The following is a 9,042-nucleotide window of genomic DNA, read 5'->3' on the forward strand; positions in this document are numbered from 1 at the left end:
TGTCATCCAGCAGAACCAATTTTTTTCCTCACAAACAACACTTACCTGCCAAACTCCCTATTGTACTGCTCAAGGGGTAGTTCATTATGTAATTTTATACTATTCAAAACACTTCAGTAAACATGGAGACATCCAGGGCTTAATGGCAGATTGAGAGAGTAGTGGAGGCATTGCTCTCAGTACTCAGTAAGCACTTTCTCGGGTTGAGTCGCCCCAGATTTACTCATAGTAATGATGCTTTCATTACGCAGTCCACCATTGGGATGCTAGACATGTCTCACACACACCACACACACACACACACACACACACACACACACACACACACACACACACACACACACACACACACACACACACACACAGACCTAGCTGGAACTGACTAATTAGGCAGCAATTCAGTTTCCCTTTTGCGTCTCTCTCTCCACTCAACTTGGAGCCCATTAATGCAAATTACATCCAAACACCAGTGACAAGAAAAAAGAGAATGTGAAAAAAGTAGTTCTAAACGAAAGTTAGATTTATGATAAAGAAACAACTGTGGTTTAATCTCTATTCCTCTTTTTGTCTCACTCTCTCTCTCTCACTCTTACACACTGATCACAGCTGCTGCTTGCTCTCCATTCACACCCTCCACAGTGGTATCTGTTAATGGGTGGAGAGTAAAGAGAGCAAACAAGTCAACACAGTGACACTTCCATAGAAAAGCGGATACCGTCAGAGGAGAAGTAAGAATCAGGACATGATCCCATCCATTTCTCCTCTGTTCCCTGCCCCTAGGCTTTCCTTCTTTTGCTCAGTATCCTGTGTCCCTGCCTGGGATTGACCCAGGGCTTGCTCAGACCCGATGATGGATTCAGAGACTAGTGGACAGCTCTGGAACAAGCACAGGGAGAAAGCAGGGAAATTCCAGGCATGGGGCAACAGCCTACGCCATTGTTCGATTTCCCACTTTTGATGGATATACAGTAGAAACAAATCCATCTGGATAACCTTAGCATCAAAAACATCGCACCCAATCATACTGAGACAATAGAAAACCTGACCTTATGGGGTTAAGAGAATATTGTGGAGTCCAGAAAACAATGAAAGGTCTACATGGGGAGGTGAATGTGGGTTGGTAGGGGAGTGTGACATTGTGTCGTTGTTTTATAATCATATTTTCCTTAGCGTTATGTGACTAATTTAAGTTGTATAGTGACATGTGTCATAACAATCTGTCATAACTGTCAGACTTCCTTTACCACATGTTCCTAAAAGCATAACCACACATAAATACACACAAACATAAACCAGCAAACACCCATACTAAGAGACAGACATGCAGTCAATATTATATTAGCCTTCCTCTATTCTCCTCAGCATGGCCAACCTGTCAATCACATTGCTAGCTCCTCTCCACTGTCAGCCATGTCTGTTAGGATAGGGGTCCTGTCTGTTTAGCTGTACAATAACCCATTGGCTGTGTCACAATCGAAAAAGATGCTGCTTTTTGAGGCATTTCTAGGCAGGACGTCAAAATTGGCAAGTCCCAGTCCCAAGGTACCTTAAAATGCTGGCTTCTAAGGTGCCTTCATTTGGGCTATCCCATAACACCATGCGGCGCAGAAAAAAAAGAATAAGGAATAACTTTGCGAAATGTACAGTATGTATAGTGTTTATTTATTCACCAAATTATGTTAAACTGTTCAATAATATTACTTTCATATGCATTTTGAATTAAAATCTTGAGCAACTGGTGATTATCAGTCCTTTGCCAAGCTAGCTTAGCTCATGTCGGAGTCGGACGCTATAGCTAGCTAGCAGGCGATCTTATCCTGCTCATCAGCTGCTTAGAGATAAACAACTAACGTTAAACTAACTAATTGTAGCTTCAGCAGTGTCATTTGTGAAGACCCGGACAGTTTTTAAATCATGAATTGGTGAACTTCCTAGCCAGCTATTTTTTTGGACTAGTTAACCTAACGTAGTAAGCATTAAAGAAAACACCTGCGCAGAGTTCCCACATCCAGTTTTCAGTAGTGATGTGCAGGTGTCACGCCCTGACTAGGTGAACTCGGGTATTTTGGTCAGGGTGTGTCATGTTGGGTATTTTTCCTTGGTTTGTTTTCTATGTTTGCGTTATAGCCTTGTGTTAGCTCTATGTGGGTTATTTCTATGTTGGGTTCTGTCGATTCCCAATCAGAGACAGCTGTCGCTAGTTGTCTCTGATTGGGATCACATTTAAGTTCCTTTTTCCCCCACGCTGTTTGTGGGGTGTTGCCTCTTTGTGTTTTGAGCAGTTAACGTATCGGCATTTTCTTGGTTTTGTGTACGTGTTTATTTCAGTGTGAAGAATAAACATGTGTTCGCTCCCAGCTGCGCTTTGGTCCGCTTCCTCATCACCCGACGACGATCGTTACAGCAGGTCGCGAATGATTCGTTCTTTATGAAAAACAATTTCTACTGACTCGAGAGTCAAGATTCGTTTTTCTGAGTGACTCGTTCATTTTAGTCGTTCGTTTGACCTGCCAGTGCTGCCCGCCAGTGGTGCAAAAATATTTAAGTAAAAATTGTTTAAAGTACTACTTAAGTAGTTTTTGGGGGTAACTTCACTAATTCTATTTTTGACAACTTTTACTTCACTACATTCCTAAAGGAAATAATCTACTTTTTACTCCATACATTTTCCCTGCAACCAAAAGTACTCATTCATTTTGAATGCTTAGCAGGACAGGAAAATTGTCAAATTTAGGCACTTAATCAAGAGAACACTTGGTCATCCCTACTGACTCTGGCCTGGCAGACTCACTAAACACAAATGCATCTTTTGTAAATAATGTCTGAGTGTTGGAGTGTGCCGCTGGCTATTCGTACATATTTTAAACAAGAAAATGGTGCTTTTAAATGCTTTTAAATGATTTATATTTGTACTTTTGATACTTAAGTATATTTTAGCAATTACATTTACTTTTGATACTTAGGTATATTTAAAACCAAATGCTTTTAGACTTTTACTCAAGTAGTATTTTATTGGCTGACTTTCACATTTTACTTTCTATTATTAAGGTATCAATACTTTTACTTAAGTAGGACAATTGGGTACTTTTTCCACCACTGCTGGCCGCATTGAGTCCTACAGCAAGATTAATACACAAACTGCATCCCAAACACTTAAAAGACACACCCTATCCCCTCAGCCATCAAATTAAGTGGACTCTTCTATAATGTATCATGACGTCTGATGAGTATACACTTGCAGGGCAAGGGGCGAAGGAGGAAGGAATCATTTTTAAATGGACCGCCCTTGCCTGGAAATTCGTTCATCCCGCGATGATTGTGTTTTCAGCCATCGGTAGTTTGTGGGTGCTTTATATGCGCTACAGTCAATTATGATTGCATGTCTACTTACATTAACTATATAATTATCAATATACGCCTACTGTATAACTAGCAAATTAATTAGCTAACTGACGTTAGCCTGCCTAGCTGGAACTTCTGAAGGAGGAAAATTTTTTATTTCTACAATTTTAAAAAGCTAGCCAAACAAAAACATCATTACTTTTACGAGACGTGTTTGTGCTGTCATATGCAATAGTAGCACAATTTATAATTTATTTACATACATTTTTACTTGCACTTGTATTTTGACATCTCCCTATTGACGTTAAGGTTTTAAGTTTTGGATGACTTTTCTTAGCAGATTTACAATCATTGTTAATTGAATCATGGGGCGTTTCAGGCCCCGAAGTGAACATAATTGTACACTCGCAATCTCGATTAAAAACGCGGGCTGAGAGGCTTACGTTGCAAACTTCCCTTGTTTGGCTAGTCGTTTGGACCGACGTCCAAGATGATGATGGGGATTCCTCCAAGGGCATAAGGCGAGGGTAAGTGGATGAGGGTGTGTCTTTTATGAGTTTGAAACGCAGCCACGGTCTTCCGGCTCAGCGGCTCCAGAGACTTGCTCCGACCACCAACTAACTCTCTGTCATATGTGCACAGTAAAATAGATCATGAGCATAGAGAACAAACATTTTAGAACTGATAATTTATTACATAGTACAAAAATGACAGTAATTAATTATTTAATGTTATGATTGACACAGCTTTGTAGAACGAAAACATACACAGCCTCTGCTCAACAAACTCAAGAATGGTTTGGTGGGGCTGCAGTTTGCGAACGGATGTGCTTATCACTTTCACGGCAGTCAAGCAATGCATTCCGGCAAGAGTCGTTCACAATCTAGTCTACAATCTAGTCCGACCTCGTTTAAAATGTATCACTAAATACTAAACCAACAAATGTACTGTACATTGTTTAATGCACACGTTTCAGTCACAAATGACCACTCCAATAAGCCCTCTATGGTGAACGACATGTGAACGAGAGTCTCAGAATCATGACTCTTTCGATTTTTCAGTTCATTGGCCCCCTGTAGGTGGTCCTGCGTGCTCTTAGTAACTCAAATGAACGAAATGAGGAGAAAGATTCATTCTTTTGACTGAACGAGCCGAACTTCCCATCACTAGTTTTCAGCGGAAAAAGAAGCTAGGTTGACGATAGCTGTATCCCTGAAAACCCGGATATGCTTCCCAGTCGAAACAGTTTCCTCGTGTATTATGACAACATTGTGAAGTTCTGCTTTGTTTTGGACTTCGGTAGGTTTTATTTGGGCTGTTCTTATACACAAAATATTTTCTTAAGGCAAGTTTGAAGTTCGGTAGCCAAAGTCTAAGCCCCTTCATCAGTGATTGGTCAACAGTAATACTCCTAGTAGAAGTGGAAACATTAAGTGTTTGCTGTCGTTCAACGAGAGATGACTAATTTTCATACACATTTTTTCACTTACGAAATCTTTCACAAAACATCTTAGCTACAGTGACTCACAAAACATCTTAGTTACAGTGACTCCCAAAAGTATTCATACCCCTTGAATTATTTCACGTTCTTGAGTTACAGCCTGAATTCAAAATGAATTACATTGATTACATTTCTCACCCATCTATACACAATACCCCATAATGACAAAGTGAAAACATGTATTTAGACATGTTTGCAAATGTATTGAAAATGAAATACAGAAATATCTAATTTACATAAGTATTCACACCCTTGAGCCAACATATGTTAGAATCACCTTCGGCAGCGATCAGCAATTACAGCTGTGAGTCTTTCTGGGTAAATCTCTAAGAGCTTTGCACACATGAACTGTACAATTTGCAGATTATTCTTCAAGCTCTGTCAAGTTGGTTGTTGATCATTACTAGACAGACATTTTCAAGTCTTGCCATAGATTTTCAAGCCGATTGAAGTTAAAACTGTAACTAAGCCACTCAGGAACATTCAATGTCATCTTGGTAAGTAACTCCAGTGTATATTTGGCCTTGTGCTTTAGGTTTTTGTCCTGCTGAAAGGTGAATTTGTCTCTTAGTGTCTGTTGCAAAACAGACCTGAATCAGGTTTTCCTCAAGGATTTTGCCTGTGCTTAGCTCTATTCGGTTTATTTTTATTTTAAAAAACTCCCTAGTCCTTGCTGATGACAATCATACCCATAACATGATGCAGCCACCAATACCATGCTTGAAACTCTGAAGAGTGGTTCTCAGTGATGTGTTGTGTTGGATTTGCCACAAACATAACGCTTTGTATTCAGGACATGAAGTTAATTTCTTTTATCAAATACAGTATAGAATGAAGATAAACAGAAATTGCCTCTCCAATAGAAATCCTGATCATGCTTGTAGGCGATGTCATGGCGACGTTGGCTAGCTAAGCTCATGCGTAGAAACACGTCTTTGGGTCTAACAGTCACCTAGCGACAAACGGCGCATGGGCAGGCTGTCGAATCAAAGGCACTCCTTCAATATAAAGTTGTTTTTGACGAAAAATGAAAACATATCAGTTTGTAACTTTCACGAGGTTGGAGTAATAACATGTTGAAGTACTTAAGACATTGGCTTGAATATAGGTTGTAACTTTAGATTTGGAGATTATTTTTTCACTTCTCTTATTGACTTCTTAAACCCCAAACCCTTACCTGGTCTGTTTGGTCTGGGTTTATTTTAGTGCCTTATTTCAAACAGAATGCATGCTGGGCACAGCAATAGCAACTCTCCCAAACATCAGAGACCCTCCAGGAACTTATTGATTCCCTCCAACCACGGCCCAATCCTAACCCAGGAGGAGCCAATGCCCAAGTCTCATCGCCCAGTGCTACAGGCGTCGCCGTAGTTCCTCCAGGGAATCTGCATCGGGAACCCAAGATCCCAGCCCTGAGCGGTATGACGGCCACCCGGGAGGATGCAAGGGTTTCCTCACTCAGTGCTCTCTAGTGTTCGAGCTTCAGTCCTCCTCATTCCACACCGACCGTGCCATGATTGTCATCATGATCTCTCTAGTCTCGGGCAAGGCCCTAGCTTGGGCAACAATGGTGTGGGAACAGCAGCCACCATCCTGCAGCTCCATATTAGCCTTCACTGCAGAGTTGCGACAAGTCTTCAACCACACAGTTTTCAGACGAGAAGCGGGTAGCCGACTGTTCAACCCCCACCATGGGGCCAGACCAGTGGCTGACTTCGCCATTGAGTTCCGCACCCTCACCGCCGAGAGTGGGTGGAATACTGATGCACTGGTCACCGCTTTCCACCAGGCTCTGTATAACTCCATCAAGAATGAACTGGACGCTCAGGAACTGGGAGAGGACCTCAAGTCCCTGATAACACTGGCTATCAGGATTGCCAGAGCACCCCAAACCCCCAAGCCCAGCATTGAGGAGCCCAGGCAGCTGGGACACACACGTCTGAGTCCATAGGAACGTGACAGGCGTATGCGCGACGGCTGCTGCCTCTACTGCGGAGGTCTCGGCCATCTCCCTTCTACATGCCTAGAGTTGACGGGAAACACCGGGGCTCGCAAGGACAAGGGGAGACCCTGACGAGCTGTGCAGTTACACCCCGCAACCCTCCATTGGGACAAACGTCAGCACCACATTCAAGCCTTCGTGGGCCGCGGATAATTTCATTGACCAAGACTTCACCAGAGAATTACAAATCCCCTGCGTGAAATGTCCCATCCCTTTGCAGATTCAAGCCCTCGATGGATGTCCCATCGGCTCTGGCCAGGTGGAATATCAGACCAAGCCCATTCTACTGCAGGTTGGGGTGAACCACTCAGAGACCCTCAGTTTTCTTTTGATCACTGCTCCCGAGAACCCCCTTATCCCAGGGTACCCCTGGCTAGTGCTACATAACTCACTATTCTCCTTTGCGGCACCTTAAATGAAATGTTGGTAAAAAAAAGCCAACTCGGCTCCTTCATTTATTGAATCAGATGGCTCATTCATCACAAAGCCCACTAATATTGCAAACTACTTTAATTACTTTTTCATTGGCAAGATAAGCAAACTTAGGGATGACATGCCAGCAACAAATGCTCACACTACACATCCAAGTATATCGGACCAAATTATGAAAGATAAAAATTGTACTTTGAATTCCGTAAAGTTACTGTGGAAGAGGTGAACAAATTATTGTTGTCTATCAACAATGACAAGTCTGACAATCTGGATGGAAAATTACTGAGGATAACAGCAGATGATATTGCCACGCCTATTTGCCACATCTTCAATTTAAGCCTATTAGAGATGGAGTGCCCTCAGGCCTGGAGGGAAGCTAAAGTCATTCCTCTACCCAAGAATAGTAAAGCCCCCTTTACTGGCTCAAATAGCCGACCAATCAGCCTGTTACCAACCCTTAGTAAACTTCTGGAAAAAATTGTGTTTGACCAGATACAATGCTATTTCACAGTAAACAAATTGACAACAGAATTTCAGCATGATTATAGGGAAGGACACTCAACAAGCACAGAACTTACACAAATGACTGATGATTGGCTGAGAGAAATTGATGATAAAAGGATTGTGGGGGCTGTCTTGTTAGACTTCAGTGCAGCTTTTGACATTTATCGATCATAGTCTGCTGCTGGAAAAACATGTGTTATGGCTTTACACCCCTTGCTATAATGTGGATAAAGAGTTACTTGTCTAACAGAACACAGAGGGTGTTCTTTAATGGAAGCCTCTCAAATATAATCCAGTTAGAATCAGGAATTCCCCAAGGTAGCTGTTTAGGCCCCTTGCTTTTTTAAATTTTTACTAATGACATGCCCCTGACTTTGAGTAAAGCCAGAGTGTCTATGTATGCAGATGACTCAACACTATACACGTCAGCTATTACAGCGACTGAAATGACTGCAACACTCAACAAAGAGCTGAAGTTTGTTTCAGAGTGGGTGGCAAGGAATAAGTTAGCCCTAAATATTTCTTAAACTAAAATCATTGTATTTGGAACAAAACACTCACTAAACCCTAAACCCCACCTAAATCTTGTAATAAATAATGTGGAAATTGAGCAAGTTGAGATGACTAAACTGCTCTGAGTAACCCTAGATTGTAAATTGTCATGGTCAAAACATTGATGCAGTAGTAGAGGAGAAGTCTGTCCATAATAAAGCGATTCTCTGCCTTCTTAACAACACTATCAACACGGCAGGTCCTACAGGCCGTAGTTTTGTCGCACCTTGACAACTGTTCAGTCGTGTGGCCAGGTGCCACAAAAAAAAGACTTAGAAAAATTGCAATTGGCTCAGAACAGGGCAGCACGGCTGGCCCTTGGATGTACACAGAGAGTACACATATTAATAATATGAATGTCAATCTCTCATGGCTGAAAGTGGAGGAGAGATTCACTTCATCACTACTTTTATTTATGAGAGGTATTGACATGTTGAATGCACCGAGCTGCCTGTCTAAACTACTGGCACACAGCTCGGACACCCATGCATACCCCACAAGACATGCCACAAGAGGTCTTTTCACAGTCCCCAAGAACAGACTATGGGAGGCACACAGTAGTACATAGAGCCATGACTACATGGAACTCTATTCCACATCAGGTAACTGACGCAAGGAGCAAAATTAGATGTAAAAAAACACCTTATTGAACAGCGGGGACTGTGAAGCAACGCAAACATTGGCACAGACACACACACACACACACACA

The sequence above is a fragment of the Salmo trutta genome, chromosome 28, assembly GCF_901001165.1.
Source record: "Salmo trutta chromosome 28, fSalTru1.1, whole genome shotgun sequence".
Taxonomy (NCBI): Eukaryota; Metazoa; Chordata; class Actinopteri; order Salmoniformes; family Salmonidae; genus Salmo; species Salmo trutta.